Here is a 20,670-nt window from a genome sequence, read left to right as displayed (position 1 = left end):
AGTTGAGGTTCTGGTCGATGAAACCCCTAGGAGAGTGATAGTAGGAGATTCAGTGATGGTAACGACATTGAATGTCAAGGGGCAGTGATTAGATTGTCTCTTACTGGAGAGGCACAATGTCCTGGCAATTGTGTGGTGCAAATGTTACTGGCCACTTGTCAGCCCAAGTCTGGATTTTGACCAGGTTTTCTTGGATTTGAATATGGACTGTTCATTATTTGAGAAGCTGCAAATGATGCTGAAATTTGTACAATCATTGGCAAACAACCCTATTTCTGACCTTGCGATGGAGGGAAGGTCATTGATGAAGCAGCTGATGATGGTTAGGCCTAGGGCAAAATTTCTGAACCTCTAATTCCCACTAACAAAACATTTCAGTCCCTCACAAAATCTCCTGATCCCTGACCCTGCTTCGACACTGCCGACTACAATGCCTCTGCTGCCTGGAGTCTCCTTTGCCTGTTTCTGCCCATCATTCAGTACATGGTGGCTTCCATTTACTCAGCCGTGTGTCCAGTGGTTGGGATTTTGTGCCATCAGCACACTATTGTCTGCACATTGGTCACTGTTGAATCCAAAACACCGGACTGCTTATTTGCAGACTCACCCACTCTGTGCAGGCATCATGGCATGTTAGAAGTTAATGTCCTTGATCTTCACAACCCTTGGAAACTCGGGTAAGTCAGTATTCAAATAATTTACCTTGTACAGCCAGACTAGCTGTTACCTATTTGAAGATTTCAAAAATGAGCAATCTGATCAGCTTGAGAATGTGCTCACTCCATCTTTATGGCTATCACACATTTTCTGCACAGTGCAATCTGTTACATTGCACCTGACAATTTGACTTATTCTGCGATAAAATCCTGCACTTAAAATAGAGAGCTCCAGAGATACAGGCATAGAGTCATGGAGTCATAGAGATGTACAGAATGGAAAGAGACCCTTTGGTCCAACCCGTCCATGCCTACCAGATATCCCAACCCAATCTAGTCCCACCTGCCAGCGCCCGGCCCATATCCCTCCAAACTCTTCCTATTCATAAACCCATCCAAATGCCTTTTAAATGTTGCAATTGTACCAGCCTCCACCACTTCCTCTGGCAGCTCATTCCATATACGTACCACCCTCTGTATGAAAAAGTTGCCCCTTAGGTATCTTTTATATCTTTCCCCTCTCACCCTAAACTTATGCCCTCTAGTTCTGGACTCCCCCACCCTAGGGAAAATACTTTGTCTATTTATCCTGATGATTTTGTAAACCTCTATAAGGTCACCCCTCAGCCTCCGATGCTCCAGGGAAAACAGCCCCAGCCTGTTCAGCCTCTCCCTATAGCTCAAATCCTCCAACCCTGGCAACATCCTTGTAAATCTTTTCTGAACCTTTTCAAGTTTTGCAACATCTTTCTGATAGGAAGGAGACCAAAATTGAACACAATATTCCAACAGTGGCCTAACCAATGTCCTGTACAGCCGCAACATGATCTCCCAACTCCTGTACTCAATACTCTGACAAATAAAAGAAAGCATACCAAGTGGCTTCTTCTCTATCCTATCTACCTGCGACTCCATTTTCAAGGAGTTATGAACCGGCGCTCCAAGGTCTCTTTGTTCAGGAACAATCCCTACGACCTTGCCATTAGATGTAATAGTCCTGCTAAGATTTGCTTTCCCAAAATGCAGCACCTCGCACTTATCTGAAGTAAACTCCATCTGCCACTTCTCAGCCCATTGGCCCATCTGGTCAATATCCTGTTGTAATCTGAGGTAGCCTTCTTTGCTGTCTACTACACCTCCTATTTTGGAGTCATCTGCAAACTTACTAACTGTACCTCTTATGCTCACATCCAAATCATTTATATAAATGACAAAAAGTAGTGGACCCAGCACCAATCCTTGTGGCACTCCACTGGTCACAGGCCTCCACTCTGAAAAACAACCCTCCACCACCACCTTCTGTCTTCTATCTTTGAGCCAGTTCTGTATCAAAATGGTTAGTTCTCCCTGTATTCCATGAGATCTAACCTTGCTAACCAGTCTCCTATGGGGAACCTTGATGAATGCCTTACTGAAGTCCATATAGATCACATTTACCAATCTGCCCTCATCAATCCTCTTTGTTACTGCTTCAAAAAACTCAGTCAAGTTTGTAAGGCATGATTTCCCACGCACAAAGCCATGTTGATTATCCCTAATCAGTCCTTGCCTTTCCAAATACATGAACATCCTGTCCCTCAGGATTCCTTCCAACAACTTGCCCACCACTGAAGTCAGACTCACCGGTCTATAGTTCCCTGGCTTATCTTTACTGCCCTTCTTAAACAGTGGCACCACGTTTGCCAACCTCCAGTCTTCTGGCACCTCACCTGTGATTATCGATGATACAAATATCTCAGCAAGAGGCCCAAAATCACTTCTCTAGCTTCCCAAAGAGTTCTAGGTTACACCTGATCAGGTCCTGGGGATTTATCCACCTTTATGCGTTTCAAGACATCCAGCACTTCCTCCTCTGTAATCTGGACATTTTGCAAGGTGTAACCATCTATTTCCCTCCATTCTATATCTTCCATATCCGTTTCCACAGTAAATACTGATACAAAATACTCATTTAGTATCTCCCCCATTTTCTGTGGCTCCACACAAAGGCCGCCTTGCTGATCTTTGAGGGGCCCGATTCTCTCCCTAGTTACTCTTTTGTCCTTAATGTATTTGTACAAACTCTTTGGATTCTCCTTAATTCTATTTGCCAAAGCTATCTCATGTTCCCTTTTTGCCCTCCTGATTTCCCTCTTAAGTATACTCCTATTGCCTTTATACTCTTCTAAGGATTCACTTGATCTATCCTGTCTATACCTGACATATGCTTCCTTCTTTTTCTTAACCAAACCCTCAATATCTATAGTCATCCAGCATTCCCTATACCTCCCAGCCTTTCCTTTCACCTTGACAGGAATATACTTTCTCTGGATTCTTGTTATCTCATTTCTGAAGTCTTCCCATTTTCCAGCCATCCCTTTACCTGCGAACATCTGCCTCCAATCAGCTTTTGAAAGTTCTTGCCTAATACCGTCAAAATTGGCCTTTCTCCAATTTAGAACTTCAACTTTTAGATCTGGTTTATCCTTTTCCATCATTATTTTAAAACGAATAGAATTATGGTTGCTGGCCCCAAAGTGCCCCCCCACTGTCACCTCAGTCACCTGCCCTGCCTTATTTCCCAAGAGTAGGTCAAGTTTTGCACCTTCTCTAGTAGGTACATCCACATACTGAATCAGAAAATTGTCTTGTACGCACTTAACTAATTCCTCTCCATTTAAACCCTTAACACTATTGCAGTCCCAGTCTATGTTTGGAAAGTTAAAATCCCCTACCATAACCACCCTATTATTCTTACAGATAGCTGAGATCTCTTTACAAGTTTGTTTCTCAATTCCCTCTGACTATTAGGGGGTCTATAATACAATCCCAATAAGGTGATCATCCCTTTCTTATTTCTCAGTTCCACCCAAATAACTTTCCTGGATGTATTTCCAGGAATATCCTCCCTCAGTACAGCTGTAATGCTATCTCTTATCAAAAGCACCACTCCCCCTCCTCTCTTACCTCCCTTTCTATCCTTCCTGTAGCATTTGTATCCTGGAGCATTAAGCTGCCAGTCCTGCCCATCCCTGAGCCATGTTTCTGTAATTGCTATGATATCCCAGTCCCATGTTCCTAACCATGCCCCGAATTCATCTGACTTTCCTGCTAGGCCCCTTGCATTGAAATAAATGCAGTTTAATTTATTAGTCCTACTTTGTCCCTGCCTGCCCTGACTGTTTGACTCGCTTCTGTTCTAAATTGTACCAGTCTCAGAAAGATCTCTTTCTTCACTATCTCCCTGGGTCCCCCCACCCCCCAGCCCCACAACCTTACTAGCTTAAATCCTCCCGAGCAGCTGTAGCAAATCTCACTGCTAGTATATTCATCCCCTTCCAATTTAGGCACAATCCGTCCTTCTTGTCAAGGTCACTTCTATCCCAAAAGAGATTCCAATGATCCAAAAATGTGAATCCTTCTCCCATACACTAGCTCCTCAGCCATGCATCCATCTGCTCTATCCTCCTTTTGCTGCCCTCACTAGTTCGTAGCACCGGGAGTATTCCAGATATTATTACTCTCGAGGACCTCCTTTTTAAATTGCTGCCTAACTGTCTGTAATCTTTCAGAATCAAAACCTTTTCCCTTCCTATGTCATTGGTTCCAATGTGGACAATGACCTCCTGCTGGCCCCTCTACCCCGTGAGAACATTTTGCACCCTCTCTGAGTCATCCTTGATCCTGGCATCAGGGAAGACAATAGACAATAGGTGCAGGAGTAGGCCATTCTACCCTTTGAGCCTGCACCACCATTCAATATGATCATGGCTGATCATCCTTAATCAGTATCCTGTTCCTGCCTTATTTCCATAACCCTTGATTCCACTATCCTTGAGAGCTCTATCCAACTCTTACCTTAAATGAATCCAGAGACTGGGCCTCCACTGCCCTCTGGGGCAGAGCATTCCACACAAGCCACCACTCTCTGGGTGAAGAAATTTCTCCTCAACTCTGTCCTAAATGGTCTACCCCATATTTTTAAGCTGTGTCCTCTGGTTTGGCACTCACCCATCAGCGGAAACATGTTTCCTGCTGCCAGAGTGTCCAAACCCTTAATAATCTTATATGTCTCAATCAGATCCCCTCTGTGTCTTCTAAACTCAAGGGCATACAAGCCCAGTCGCTCCAGTCTTTCAGTGTAAGGTAATCCCACCATTTCAGGAATTGACCTCGTGAACCGTGGGCGGCACGGTGGCACACTGGTTAGCACTGCTGCCTCACAGCGCCTGAGACCCGGGTTCAATTCCCGCCTAAGGCGACTGACTGTGTGGAGTTTGCACGTTCTCCCCGTGTCTGCGTGGGTTTTCTCCGGGTGCTCCGGTTTCCTCCCACAGTCCAAAGATGTGCAGGCCAGGTGAATTGGCCATGCTAAATTGCCCATAGTGTTAGGTAAGGGGTAAATGTAGATGTAGATGTAGGGGTATGGGTGGGTTACGCTTTGGCGGGGCGGTGTGGACTTGTTGGGCCAAAGGGCCTGTTTCCACACTGTAAGTAATCTAATCTAAAAAAAAAACCTACACTGCACTCCCTTAATAGCCAGAATATCTTTCCTCAAATTTGGAGACCAGAACTGCACACAGTACTCCAGGTGTGGTCTCACCAGGGCCCTGTACAGCTGCAGAAGAACCTCTTTGCTTCTATACTCAATCCCTCTTGTTATGAAGGCCAGCATGCTATTAGCCTTCTTCACTACCTGCTGTACCTGCATGCTTACCTTCATTGACTGGTGTACAAGAACACCCAGATCTCTCTGTACTGCCCCTTTATCTAAATTAATTCCACTTAGGTAGTAATCTGCCTTCCTGTTCTTGCCACCAAAGTGAATAACCATACATCTATCCACATTAAACTACATCTGCCATGCATCTGACCACTCACCTAACTTGTCCAGGTCACCCTGTAATCTCCTAACATCCTCATCACAGTTCACCCTGTCACCCAGCTTCGTATCATCAGCAAATTTGCAAATGTTATTGCTTATACCATTTTCTATATCATTAGCATACATTGTAAAAAGCTGCGGTCCTAGTACTGATCCCTGCGGTACCCCACTGGTCACTGCCATTCCGAAATGGAGCCGTTTATCACTACTCTATCACAAGAGAGGATATTGCAGTACCGTTGGCAATGATCTTCTCATCTTCACTGGCAACGGGGGTGGTACCAGGGGACTGGAGAGTAGCGAATGTTGTGCCCCTGTTCAAAAAAGGGAATAGGGATAACCCCGGGAATTACAGGCCAGTTAGTCTTACTTCTGTGGTAGGCAAAGTAATGGAAAGGGTACTGAGGGATAGGATTTACGAGTATCTGGAAAGACACTGCTTGATTAGGGACAGCCAGCACGGATTTGTGAAGGGTAGGTCTTGCCTTACAAGTCTAATTGAATTCTTCGAGGAGGTGACCAAGCATGTGGATGAGGGTAGAGCAGTGGATGTAGTGTACATGGATTTTAGTAAGGCATTTGATAAGGTTCCCCATGGTAGGCTTATGCGGACAGTCAGGAGGCATGGGATAGAGGGAAATTTGGCCAATTGGATAGAAAACTGGCTAACCGGTCGAAGGCAGAGAGTGGTGGTAGATGGTAAATATTCAGCCTGGAGCCCAGTTACAAGTGGAGTTCCGCAGGGATCAGTTCTGGGTCCTCTGTTGTTTGTAATTTTTATTAATGACTTAGATGAGAGAGTCGAAGGGTGGGTCAGTAAATTTGCAGATGATACGAAGATAGGTGGAGTTGTGGACAGTGAGGAGGGCTGTTGTCGGCTGCAGAGGGACTTAGATATGATGCAGAGCTGGGCTGAGGAGTGGCAGATGGAGTTCAACCCTGCCAAGTGTGAGGTTGTCCATTTTGGAAGAACAAATAAGAATGCGGAATACAGGGTTAATGGTAGGGTTCTTAGTCAGGTGGAGGAACAAAGGGATCTTGGGGTCTATGTGCATAGATCTTTGAAGGTTGCCACTCAGGTGGATAGAGTTTGTAAGAAGGCCTATGGAGTATTATCGTTCATTAGCAGAGGGATTGAATTCAAGAGTCGTGAAGTGATGTTGCAGCTGTACAGGACTTTGGTTAGGCCACATTTGGAGTACTGTGTGCAGTTCTGGTCGCCTCACTTTAGGAAAGATGTGGAAGCTTTGGAGAGGGTGCAGAGAAGATTTACAAGGATGTTGCCTGGAATGGAGAGTAGGTCGTACGAGGATAGGTTGAGAGTTCTCGGCCTTTTCTCGTTGGAACGGCGAAGGATGAGGGGTGACTTGATAGACGTTTATAAGATGATCAGAGGAATAGATAGAGTAGACAGTCAGAAACTTTTTCCCTGGGTACAACAGAGTGTTACAAGGGGACATAAATTTAAGGTGAAGGGTGGAAGGTTTCGGGGAGATGTCAGGGGTGGGTTCTTTACCCAGAGAGTGGTGGGGGCATGGAATGCGCTGCCCGTGGGAGTGGTAGAGTCAGAATCATTGGCGACCTTTAAGCGGCATTTGGATAAGTACATGGATGGGTGCTTAATCTAGGTTAGAAGTGCGGCACAACATCGTGGGCCGAAGGGCCTGTTCTGTGCTGTATTGTTCTATTGTTCTATTGTTCTTTGTTTCCTATCAGCCAACCAACTTTCAATTCAAGTTCGTACTTTCCCCCAATACCTTGCACCCTAATTTTGCTCACTAACCTCCTATGTGGGACTTTATCAAAAGCTTTCTGAAAGTCCAGGTACACTACATCTAATGGATCTCTCTCGTCCATCTTCAGAGTTACATCCTCAAAAAATTCCAGAAGATTAGTCAAGCATGATTTCCCCTTCATAAATCCATGCTGACTCTGACCTATCCTGTTACTACTATCCATTTGTGTCGTAATTTCATCCTTTATAATAGACTCCGGCATCTTTCCCACCACTGAGGTCAGACTAACTGGTCTATAATTTCCTGCTTTCTCTCTCCCACCTTTCTTAAAACGTGGTATAACATTAGCCACCCTCCAATCCACAAGAACTGATCCTGAATCTAACAAACTCTGGAAAATAATCACCAACGCATCCACGATTTCTCGAGCCACCTCCTTCAGTACCCTGGGATGTAGACCATCAGGTCCCGGAGACTTATCAACCTTCAGACCTAACAGTCTCTCCAACACCAATTCCTGGCAAATATAAATTCCCTTAAGTTCAGGTCCTTCAGCCACTGTTACCTCAGGGAGATTGCTTGTGTCTTCCCCAGTGAACACAGATCTGAAGTACCAATTCAATTCTTCTGCCATTTCTTTGTTCCCCGTAATATATTCCCCTGTTTCTGTCTTCAAGGGCCCAATTTTAGTCTTCACCATTTTTTTGCCTTTCACATACCGATAAAAGCTTTTACCATCCTCCTTTATATTTTTGGCCAGTTTACCTTCGTACCTCATTTTTTCTCTGCGTACTTCCTTCTTAGTAATCCCCTGTTGTTCTTTAAAAGCTTCCCAGTCCTCCGTTTTCCCACTTATCTTTGTTATGTTATACTTTTTCTCTTTTAACTTTATATGTTTCTTAACTTCCCTCATCAGCCAAGGCCACCCCTGCCTCCTCCTAGGATCTTTCTTCCTTTTTGGAATGAACTGATCCTGCAACTTCTGCATTATACACAGAAATATCTGCCATTATTCCTCCACTGTCATCCCTGCTAAGGTATTGCACCATTGAACTTTGGCCAGCTCCTTCCTCATAGCTCCGTAGTTCCCTTTATTCAACAGAAATATTATCACTTCCGATTGTACCCTTTCCCTCTCAAATCGCAGATTGAAACTTATTGTATAATGGTCACTACTTCCCAATGGCTCCTTCACTTCGAGGTCCCTGACCAATTCTGGTTCGTTGCACAATACCAGATCCAGAATTGCCTTCTCCCTGATTGGCTCCTAAGAATCCGTCTTGGAGGCACTCCACAAAGTCTCTTTCTTGAGGTCCAATACCATCCTGATTCTCCCAGTCGACCTGCATGTTGAAATCCCCCATAACAACTGTAGTAACATCTTCAACTTACATCCGACATCCACACTACTGTTTGGGGGCCTGTAGATGACTCCCTAGAAGGTCTTTTTACCCTTAGTATTTCTCAGCTCTATCCACACTGACTCTACATCCCCTGATTCTAGGTCCCTCCGCGCAAGGGACTGAATATCATCCCTTACCAACATGGCCACCCCACTCCCTCTGCCCGTTCGTCTGTCCTTACGATAGCATGTGTAGCCTTGAATATTCATTTCCCAGGCCCTGTCCACTTGAAGCCACGTCTCAGTTATCCCCACAATATCGTATCTGCCAATTTCCAAAAGAGCCTCAAGCTCATCCATCTTATTTCTAATGCTTTGTGCATTCATGTATAGTATTTTTAATTTGTTACTGCCCTCACCCTTCCCGTCAACTCTTATTTCATTCAACCTTACAGCATGATCCCTTTTTGAGTTTTCTGCCTCATTGATACAGTTGTCTTTCTTGACTTCCCTTGTTCTAACTTTCCCTTCAATTTCCTTCTTAAACATCCAGCTTGTCCCCCCACCCCCGCTACTTAGTTTAAACGTAGCTGTATTGCAGTAGCAAACCTGCCTGCCAGAATGCTGGTCCCTAACCTATTAAGGTGCAAACTGTCTCTCTTGTAGAATTTATGCTTACCACGAAACATACCCCAGTGATCCAAGAATTTAAATCCTTGCTTCCTGCACCAGTTCCCCAACCACACGTTCAAGTCCATTATCTCCCTGTTTCTGGCCTCACCAGCCCGAGGAACTGGAAGCAAACCAGAGATAACCACCCTGGACGTCCTGCTTTTCAGCCTTCTTCCTCGTTCTCTGAAGTCCCGCTGTAGTTTGTTCCTCTTCCTCTTCCCGACATCATTTGTACCGACATGTACCACCACCTCTGGCTCTTCACCTTCATCCTGGAGGATTTCCTGCACTCTGTCTGTGACGTCTTTAACCCTGGCACCAGGAAGGCAACACACCATCCTTAAGTCCCATTTGCTGCCACAAAAACCCCAGTCAGTTCCTCTCACTATGGAGTCCCCTATTACCACGGCTCTGTGTGATGTCCGACTCTTCCGCTCTGCCTCTGCGCCAACTTTTGATTGACAGACCTGGCCACCTCGCGGACTGGCAGTGTCATCTGTCTCTACTGTTTCCAAAAGATTCAATTTGTTCCAGACAGGTACTTCACCCAGGGTCTCTTGCACCTGTCTCCTCTCTGCCTTCCTCATCGTCTACTCTCTTCTGGCATGATTGGTGTAATAACCTCGCTGAAGGTCTTGTCCAGAAAGATCTCGTTCTCTCGGATGAGCCTAAGGTCCTTGAGTTCTTTCATCAGTGTTGCAATATGCTCTGTCAGTAACTGAACTTGCACACACTTTCCACACTTATACGAGCCAGACACACCAGAGTCGTTGACCTCCCACATCAAGCACGTAGTGCACTGAACCAGCTGGGCAGTCATGTCTTCACCCTCTTCAACTGTGGCGTAATTACTTCACTCAACCTCCTTGTCAAAGACTCCTGAACTAAAGCCTCACTCTTCAATCCACAGGAACTTCCTTGGACCTTCTTTTTGGGGCAAGTTTCTGGACTCTTAGTTTAGGTTAGAGGAGGAGGGACGGAGGGAGGCCCTACTTTGCAACACACCATTCTGATTTTTCGCTGCTAGCCACAGAAACATCTGTCTGTACCTTGGACTAGAGAATCCCCTAACACAATTGATCTCTTGAAATCTGACGTACCTCTCATTGCATTAGAGCCAGTCTCAATACTAGAAACTTGACTGTTCCCCTGACAATCCATCATCCCCTACATTTTCCAAAACAGTATACCTGTTGGAATGGCTATAGCTACAGAACACACCTGCATTAGGTGCCTACCTCTCTTACCTTTCCTGGAGTTAACCCATCTATGTGACTTTCCCACCTTCGAATAAATGCCATCCATCACATACTGTTGCTATTGCAAATTCCTCATTGCTTCTAACTGTCTTTCCAACCAATCCATTCGATCTAATAAGATTTCCAACCAACAGCATTTATCCCAGATATAATCCGCAGTAACCCTTAAACTCTCTTTAACCTCCCACATCTGACAAGAAGCACATATCACTCTATTAAAGGCAATTTTTGCTCCTTCACAATCTCCAGACCCAGAAAATAACACTGTCTTAGTCCTCTACAAAACACTGCCCCAGGTTAGATTAATAGTTATGGCTTATAGTTTAAGTTTAATCACGAAGGATATCTCAAAAAACATATAATCAAGAAAGAATCCACTCTACTCATTACTGCAGACTTTCTGTAGGTGACTTAAAACAATTAACTTATCTGATTCTGTGCTGTAAACTTTGCCCAAACAGTTCCTCCAAAATCAGTTGTGAATTTCACTGTCTGTTACTTTTCCCAGATGCACTCTGGTGTCCAGCGATACATGAATTCAAACAGCAAAGGCAGTACTGTGCAGGATCACTCTGGTGTCAGTTTCTTTCTCTCTCTCTCTCCTGCACTAACCTCACCATGTGTTTCCTTTGCCTGTACTTCTCCCTTTTAAGACTGCGGTTGTTTTGACTTTTTTTCCAAAGTTCCAAAACAATGCAACAGCATATAAAACAGTAATTGCTGCTCCTGGAGCTCGAGGAAATCACCTCCAGCACCTAAAATACCTCAAAAAAGGAACAGTTGTTACAGTCAGAAATTTTACCCAGAAGGATCTTCTTAAGAAGCTGCATTATGCCATTCTAATACCTCTGGTAAGTCCATTTTTAAATCACCCAATTTTATTTACTTTCTTTGTTTTGAATTGTTTTCACTGAATTTTCTCTATTCTCTTCACCTTCTTGGTGGAGAAACTATATTGGTGTCCCACGCTCAAGATTCTGTCAATGCTATCTTGTAACAACTACACTTGCCTTAGCTGCCTGCAGGAGAATACGTTGCCTCTCCCTCAGGTTAGATTGTTTTGATAGTGTACAGTCTAAGAATAAGAGGTAAACCATTGAGGACTGAGATGAGGAAGAATTTCTTCACTCAGAGAGTTGTGAACCTGTGGAATTCTTTTCCATGGGAAGCTGTTGGGGCCTGGATATACTCAAATGGGAGCTGGACATGGCCCTTGAGGCTAAAGGGGTATGGAGAGAAAGCAGGCGTGGGATACTGAGATTTCATGATCAGTCAACTAGAGGGCATAGGTTTAGGGTCAGAGGGGAAAGATATAAAAGAAACCTAAGGGGCAACTTTTTCACGCAGAGGGTGGTACATGTATGGAATGAGTTGCCAGAGGAAGTGGTGGAGGCTGGTACAATTGCAACATTTAAAAGGCATTTGGATTGGGTATATGAATAGGAAGGGTTTGGAGGGATATGGGCCGGGCGCTGGCAGGTGGGACTAGATTGGGTTGGGATATCTGGTCGGCATGGATGGGTCGGACCGAAGGGTCTGTTTCCATGCTGTACATCTCTATGACTCTATGATCATATTGAATGGTTGTGCAGGCTTGAAGGGCTGATTCCTGATGAAGGGCTTTTGCCCAAAACGTTGATTTTCCTGCTCCTCAGATGCTGCCTGACCTGCTGGGCTTTTCCAGCACCACTCTAATCGAGACTCTGATTTCCAGCATCTGCAGTCCTCACCTTTGCCTCGTTGAAGGGCTAATTGACCTACTCCTACCATTATTTTCTATATTCCTATGTTTCTATCAGTGCTCCAATAGCTTGAAACTTGTTTCACTTATTAACAGTTAGAATGGTTTGAATCCACTCTCTGATCACATTATTCATGGTGAATCATACAATCGAAGGAGGCGACTGTCTGTGTGGAGTTTGCACATTCTCCCCGTGTCTGCGTGGGTTTCCTCTGGGTGCTCCGGTTTCCTCCCACAGTCCAAAAATGTGCAGGTTAGGTGAATTGACCATGCTAAATTGCCCATAGTGTTAGGTGAAGGGGTCTGGGTGGATTGCGCTTCGGTGGATCGGTGTGGACTTGTTGGGCCGAAGGGCCTGTTTCCACACTGTAAGTAATCTAAAAAAAAACTAAAGAGTGGAAACAGAGAAAAATAAATAAAATTGGGTGCTTTCAAAATGGACTTACCAGAAATATTAGAATTAGCATAATGCAGCTTCTGAAGAAGATGCCTGTTTCCCTGCACCTCTCTATTTTAAGTGCAGGATTTTATCACAGAATAAGTAATTGGGCCTACTGACTCACTGTTGACATTTTACAAGACAATTTTGCTCGTTCCAGCTGTGGATTATACTGCTGTAGTTGACAGTATAGTGTCATAATCACACAATCCATTATAAAATGATTCATCTCCTATAACATTCATCAAAAACAAATAATTCAATATTCTTACAGATACTAATTTTTCCAATATAATGTTTTTAAGAAAACTGAAAGCAATTATTCTTTTTTTCTTCTACCACTCTATCTCTAAGTATGGTATGATTCTCACATCTGAATTATCCTATACAAGTTTTCGTCCAGTTTCTGTTACTCTTCATATAACAGGCCTCTGCACTTTGTCCCCTACCACATTTGGATATCTTCAATTCTAGTATGTGGCTCATACACAAATCCTTTTCATTGATTTCAAGGACCAAAATGATGAAGAGCTTACGCTCAAAACATCGATTCTTCTCGTCCTTGGATGCTGCCTGACCTGCTGTGCTTTTCCAGCACCACACTCTTTGACTCTGATTTCCAGCATCTGTAGTCCTCACTTTCTCCTAGTCAAGGACCAAAAGCAGACTTCGGTTGGGTCTGATGTGTTGAAAGGTATGTTCTTTGGGCTGCAAAGCTTCAGGTTCCCAAACTCCAGATTCTTCTGCCCCACAATACAACAGGATCTTAACCACCATACTGCAAATGTCAGAATTCCCAACTGAATCTGTGTACTATAAATTCTACAGTAATCAAAATCTTACCCTCTGTCTCTTGTTCTCTCAATTCCCACGTAGCCCCCTAGGAATTAACAGGGAAACCTGTTTTCAATCTGTAAACACTAGACATTCAACTCCAAACTCTTGTCAAATTTCAGAAACAACCCCTCCCCAACTGTCTTCAGGTTTGACATGAGAAACATATGTCATTTATTCCCAAAATAGGATCTCCAATCTTCAAACACCCATCCATTGTCTAATCCCAGAACCATTCATTGTCCTTCTCCCATTGTTTGTCTCAATTAGTATCAGCAACAGAGCACCTGGTGACTTAGAAACATCTAATGATCTACCCAGTGAGCATGGTTGCATCATAGGTAGAATGCCAAGCATTCATTGTCTTATTCCGGAACAGTTGTATCATCTGCTCTCCCTTCACACAACCCAATTTATTTATGCTTAATAGTCTCATAAGAAATTAATTGAAACAAATTAATTGACAGTTCTGCCCCAAGCTGGAAGAACAGCTGCTGAAAGCAATCCGCAGCATTCCCAGCAGTCCCACTTTGTTGCTATGGCTACAATTTCAGCCTGAAGAACAAACGACTCTTTGGAAACATTTACGTTTGGAAAAGTTTTGAACACTTTTGTGTAATTCCAGGAGTTGAGTAAGGGTGTGGGTCAACTATTTGTTCTTTTTGTTGCTTGTGCACTTATCTACTGCATTTATTTAAAAATGAAAACAAATTTTGATTTAATTATCTGTTGGGGAGGGGGTGGTGGTCTTGTAAATAATAAGGAAGAGAAACACCAACCATGAAGTTCATGAAATCTAAGCCTATTTTTATTTTGTTGGAAACAGCACCCAATTCTCTCAGTCATTATTGTGGATCCTTTCCTAAGCAAGGCATTGACTGATAGAAATAAGGTTTGAGCATGACTAAGTTAAAGAATTACAAAGCTTATCAAGTATGAAACTTTTGTGCAAATGCATTTAGTATTTTCTGAATCAGTCATACCTCAAAGACATTTTGTATTAGAAGCCTACGTGAATCACATGATCCTTCATTACCTGTAAGTTCCCAAATGTATCCATTTATTGAAGGGTTCAAATCAACAGGCAGTTGCTCCCAGAATATTCCTGTGCACCCCACTCCTAATCAACTGGTCAGCTTCCGAATATATACATCGATGAAACCTACCTCCCCATCAGCACTGTCAACCACTCCACTGTTATCCTGGCCACTTGATTAACTGGTCTTGGGTAAACTATAATTTTCACTAATCATTAACAATACATGAATCACCGTACTCAAACTCTACTACAGATGACATATTCTTGACACCAACTATATTACCCTTCACAGCCATTGGCTCAGTGGGAATGAAACAGTTTTGCAAACTTAGCATCCTATCCAACCCCAAATCCTCTCCATCATAAAGATTGCCTACTGGCACCTTCACAACATTGTCAGCTCCTTCATGTACACCGCTGGAACCCTCACCTGTTCCTTTGTCATCTTAAAGATTCAAATACTCTCCTAGTCAGCATCTATTCAACTATCTCAATAAATCTCAGATCATCTATAACTATTACACATGTTTTTTTCCCAACTTGCATCAGTCCCGCCTGCCTGTTGTCTTTGCTGACCCATACGGGTACCCAGTTCATCATTACCTGAAATCTTAAAGCCTCTCGAACATTTTGTTTATGTACTGATTGTCTCTTAACCCTCTATCTCTGTTGCTGACACCTTCCATCAGCACATTCTGTCCTCCTGATTCTTGTGCATATCCTCTTCTCTTTAACCCAGCGCTGGGAGTCTTTCCTTCTTAGAACAATAGAACATAGAACAATATAGCGCAAAACAGGCCCTTCGGCCCTCGACGTTGCACCGACCTGTGAACTAATCTCAGCCCATCCCCCTACACTATCCCATCATCATCCATGTGCTTAGCCAAGGATTGTTTAAATCTCCCTAATGTGGCTGAGTTAACTACATTGGCAGGTAGGGCATTCCACACCCTTACCACTCTCTGAGTAAAGAACCTGTCTCTGACATCTGTCTTAAATCTATCACCCCTCAATTTGTAGTTATGCCCCCTTGTACAAGCTGTCATCATCCTAGGAAAAAGACTTTCACTGTCTACCCAATCTAATCCTGTGATCATCTTGTATGTCTCGATAAAATCCCCTCTTAGCCTTCTTCTTTCCAATGAGAACAGACCCAAGCCTCTCAGCATTTCCTAAGACCTTGCCTCCAGACCAAGCAATAAATCTCCTCTGCACCTTTTCCAATACTTCCACATCCTTCCTGTAATGGGGCGACCAGAACTGTACACAATATTCCAAGTGGGGCCACACTAGCGTTTTGTATAGTTGCAGCATGACATTACGGTTCTGGAACTCAATCCCTCTACCAATAAAACCTAAATTCATCCATCAAGTTTCCACCCTGCATTTCCTTGCAAAATTGCTTGAGGTCTTTAGCTCACTCTTCTCTTTAAAATTCAATCCCTAGAATATTATTTTCTAACTTCTGTACTGGATTCAATACATTTTTATGCCTCTGAAATGGATTAGTATGATTTTCTATGTTAAAGAATTGTGTAAAAATGAAACCAACATAATATTAAATTTAAAGTCTCTTTCAAAGGTTCTATTAAATATTATATTATTTGCTATCAGAAGATTCATGTAGTAAGGAGAAAGATAAGAGTTTTGTATACCTCTTTCACTTTAACAAAGAGTCATTTCCTTAAACAGGCAAATAGTAATGGAAAAAAGAATTGGCCATATTTTATAGGCAGAAATTTGTTCAGCCTGGTACATGAGAACACATTTATATAGTGGACAGAAAAAGTTCTAAAGGTTTATTTTTCCACGAACTGAAAAAAATTACTTCACTATCTCTGGAGATGTCTTTTACAAAGATAACACTAATTTTCCCCGATGGAGCTATAGTAATGACTTATCTGTCACAATTTGACAGTGAGAATCATTGATTGTTGCTCAGTGTGAGAATAATGAAGTGTTCGGGGCTGGATAGATCTTGGGTGTAGAGTGATGACAGTATCTCTGCTCATTTGGGAAAGAAGGTTTGTCCAGTGAGTGAGGGGTTAGGGTAATTCCAAATATACTTTCTGCTATATTTATCTAGGACTTCTAGCAGAGGCACTGTGTATTAACGCATCTGTGCAAGTTTCACTTCACCTGGCCTGTACTTTTTGTGAATAAAGTTTGTCAGGATGTTTCTTTGATAATTTGTATCCTAATTCCAGGAGGATTTGCAACTTCTGTTTGCCGGTGAATTTTCTGAAAATGTCAAACTCAATGTGTTTACTTAACCATACGTGTTGCCAGTATTACACCACTTCTCTTTCCTTTGGTGAGTTGTCATTTTAAATAAGTGCCCTTCATCCACACAAACCAGCTTTACCATCAACTTTTGGGAAACTTTTAGTATTGTTGAGCCAACCTCTACTGCAGTCTATGTATCAGATATACCACAGTCATTTCAGTTATTTAGGGTTAATTATTTATAAGTGTTTCACCAATAAGAATTATTCACTTTGCAGGTACTAGTGAAATTTAACCCTCTGTAATTTCAGTTTCGAGACGAAATGAATATATTGTTGCTGAGCACAACCAATATGACTATTGCTGTCAACATACTGGTGACAGCCCCATCAAGTGGGCAAAGTTAGCAACTGCCTTGAGATTTCCCAAAAAGAGATTTAGAAGCACAAGTGATTGTGTAATCTGGCAAAGAATTCACCCCTCCAAAATTAATTCCTAGCTTGTTCCCACATATGTTGATAGACTTAGTGGGTGTTCTCATTGTTTTGTTTTTTTTTGTTTGATTTTAGGTGAAATAATTTTGCTTTTTAATTAGACTTTAGATAAATTAATTGACCTTAAATGGCTACCTAATCTAGATGAGTCACAAATTACTAACACACATGCAGAAGTTAACTTTCAAATGATCTGAACACACTCCTAAGAATTCACTTAAACTTCTGCTTGAACAGAAATGTGTATTACAGATTATAGCTCCTTGATTTTGTACACCTTCCAATTTACCAAAGATTGATGCCAAAGGCATCAACTTGCACCTTGTAATGACAATCAAATAATACAATTGATCTAACTGCTGTTCGTCATATAAACACGACATTAATATTCTCTACTATAAAATTCCACAAGTCAATAAATAAGATTGGTTAATCCAGTTTTTGGTGGTATTTATCTGGATGAACACTCTGCTCTCTTCAAATAGACAATGCCCATTATAATGGGGTTTAAGTAGAGCACATTTGCTTATGGCATGGAGGTCTCATGGCTCCCAGGAGTTGCTAGTTAGTAGCAGATCTACTTTCTCCTACTTATAACACACTTTCATTTTTTGGACCCACAACATCTGTAAGTTAATGTACCATTAGTGTCACTGTAATCTAAATGTTTGCCTGACTGAGTTAATGTTTTTGTCAAAGTTGTCTCTTCAATCAGTTTTCTTGGGATAATTAATACACAGTTTACACTGAAAAAATTCCCAAGAGAACAAAAATTGTAATGGAAAAAAAATAGTTTAAAATCATATCAAGTCAGCCCCTCTTAGCATGAATGTCATGTTGAAATGAAGGTCACATTCATGCAGTAAGACATGCACAGTCAGAATGCACCAGAGTGAGAAAAAACTGGGTGAGTGCTTGGGGAATTTGATTAAAAATGGGAATTTGGTATATGGAGGAAAAAGGTGCTTTCAGTAAGGTTTATTGTAAGAAGTTAAACTTACTGAGTGGAGAGTTCAGTGAAGGGATGGGGATAGAGGTATTTCTTTATGAACAGTTACTGTTTGGTACTGTCTCAAAAATAAAAATAGAAAGTAAGACTACTAGAGTTCGGCCAAGAGAAATGCCAATCCTAAGGATGTGTGGGGACTTGTGGAAAATTCATGTGACCTTATGAAGCATGTACAGGAAGTGTTCACTGGCTGCATAAAGGTGAGCTCTGGGTCTCAAACTGAAGCAGCATTTGGACTTACTGTGCTACATCAGCAAGGCAGAGAACTACATGGACAGCACATTTAGAGAGAGGTAGGAAATCACACCACAGGATAGAGACATTCAGGCAGATAAAGTGACCCAGACAGGCGTGCACCAATTCTTAAGGTCCTGCTCACTAACTAGTGTTCCGTTCTGGATAGTGAAAGTGGCAAGAGATCTTCAGACGGGTGCAGAAAGAACCAAGGTAGTGGCACCATGGATGGCCCATCTCTACTGGAGAGAAGAGCGAGCAGTAGTGATCAGGGATTTTTTAGTTTGGGGAAGAGACAGATATGTCTGTGGCTGTATACCTGACTCCAGGGTCATGTACTGAATCCCTGGTGCCAGGGTCAAATTCAAGAATGTCGGAAAGAGATGAAACTCATTCTTTGGGAGATTTGGTGAGGGTAAGGGAGGTGTGGGTGCAGTGAAAAGTTGAGCTGCCAATGGTTATGGTCCACATTCATACCAATGCATTCCTGTAGACACAAATTGAAAGATAATTAACAGCACCATGTCACAAATAATAACTTCCTACAAATGAGTACAGAAGTAGGTGGATAAGACAGATGGACATAGGATAGAACGGAGGGAAGGCTTTAGGTTCTAAGGACAAGCTCGGGGAGGGGAGGTGGGGGTGGGGTAGACTGCATCGGAACAGAACAAGGACTGAGTTCTTTGTGGGGCACTTTGCTCGTGCTGTCGATACTTGAAGGACTTAAAAGTGATAAGGGGTGCTATTGCATGGGTGGTTGATACTTACAAGTTAATAAGGTACTTTGACTGGATGAAACCATCCAAGAATATTGAAGGAAATGATGGTGGAAATTTCAGAGATGCTGATAATAATCTTCTAACCTTTCTTCCATTCGGCTGGTACCAGAGGACTGGAAAATAGCGCATGGTCAACAAAGATCAGTCAGTTTAACTTCAGTGGTGGAAAAATTTCTTGAGAGAGTTATTTGGCATAGAAATAGTAGTCACACAAAATTAATTAAAAGCAGCCAGCACAGACCTCAACGGAAAAGAATGTTTAAGTATCTTGGAGTTATTTGAAAAGCCATAATCTGTAGCAGTAGGCCATTTGGCTCGTTGTGTCTCCTCTGTCATGTGATGAAATCATGGCAGATCTAAAAATCCTCAACTTCACTTTCCTGCCTTTTGCCCATAACTCTTAATTCCCTTACTGAATGTAAAAACTGTCTATCTCAGTCTTCAGCTTCATTGGTCTTAGGCAAATAACAGAGTGTTGATGAGTATAATACAATTGATGTCATGTACAAGGACTTCCTAAAAGGCACTTGAAGTGCCACATATTTCTGAGGGAGGTTTATCTTATGAAATGAATGGCACAGTAACACCAAGGATACCAAAGAGGCTGGTGGAAGGTTTGCAGTGGAGATCCCCATTGATCAATTTTAGGATCCTTTCTTTCTCTGATATAAATTTTAATGGTCTTGATCCAATTGACAATTCCAAGTTTTCAGATGATGCAAAACTTGGAAACACTAAAACTGTGAGAAAGACTGTAAAATTGAAAGGACATAGATAGGTTGGAGGAGTAGATGGATAGATGGCAAATGAAGGGTGGCATGGTCGCTCAGTGGTTAGCACTACTGCCTCACAGTGCCAGGGACCAGGGTTCGATTTAAACCTTGGACAACTGTCTGTGTGGAGTTTGCACATTCTCCCAGTGTCTGTGTGGGTTTCTGCCAGGTGCTCCGGTTTCCTCCCTCAATCTAAAGATGTGCAGGTTAGGTGAATTGGCCATGCCACATTACCCATAGTGTTCAGGGATGTGTAGATTAGGTGGATTAGTCAGGGGTAAATACAGGTTAGGGGAATGGGTCTGGATGGGTTACTCTTCGGAGGATCAGTGTGGACTTGTTGGGCCAAATGGCCTGTTTACACACTGTAGGAATTTTAAGTTGAGAAGCACAAGATGATACATTTCAGTGAAAATAAAATGAAGATAAAGCATAAAATAAATGGCTGAAAGGCCCTGAAGGGTGTGCGAGATCAGAAAATACCAGAGTACGTATATGTATAAGTCATTAAATGTGACAGGGCAGGTAGACTGAGCTGTTAATAAAGCATATAGTGTCTTAGGCTTTATT

This window comes from Chiloscyllium punctatum, chromosome 15 (assembly GCF_047496795.1).
Source record: "Chiloscyllium punctatum isolate Juve2018m chromosome 15, sChiPun1.3, whole genome shotgun sequence".
Classification (NCBI taxonomy): domain Eukaryota; kingdom Metazoa; phylum Chordata; class Chondrichthyes; order Orectolobiformes; family Hemiscylliidae; genus Chiloscyllium; species Chiloscyllium punctatum.
The sequence above is the reverse complement of the archived record's forward strand: the minus strand, read 5'-3'. Positions refer to the sequence as shown.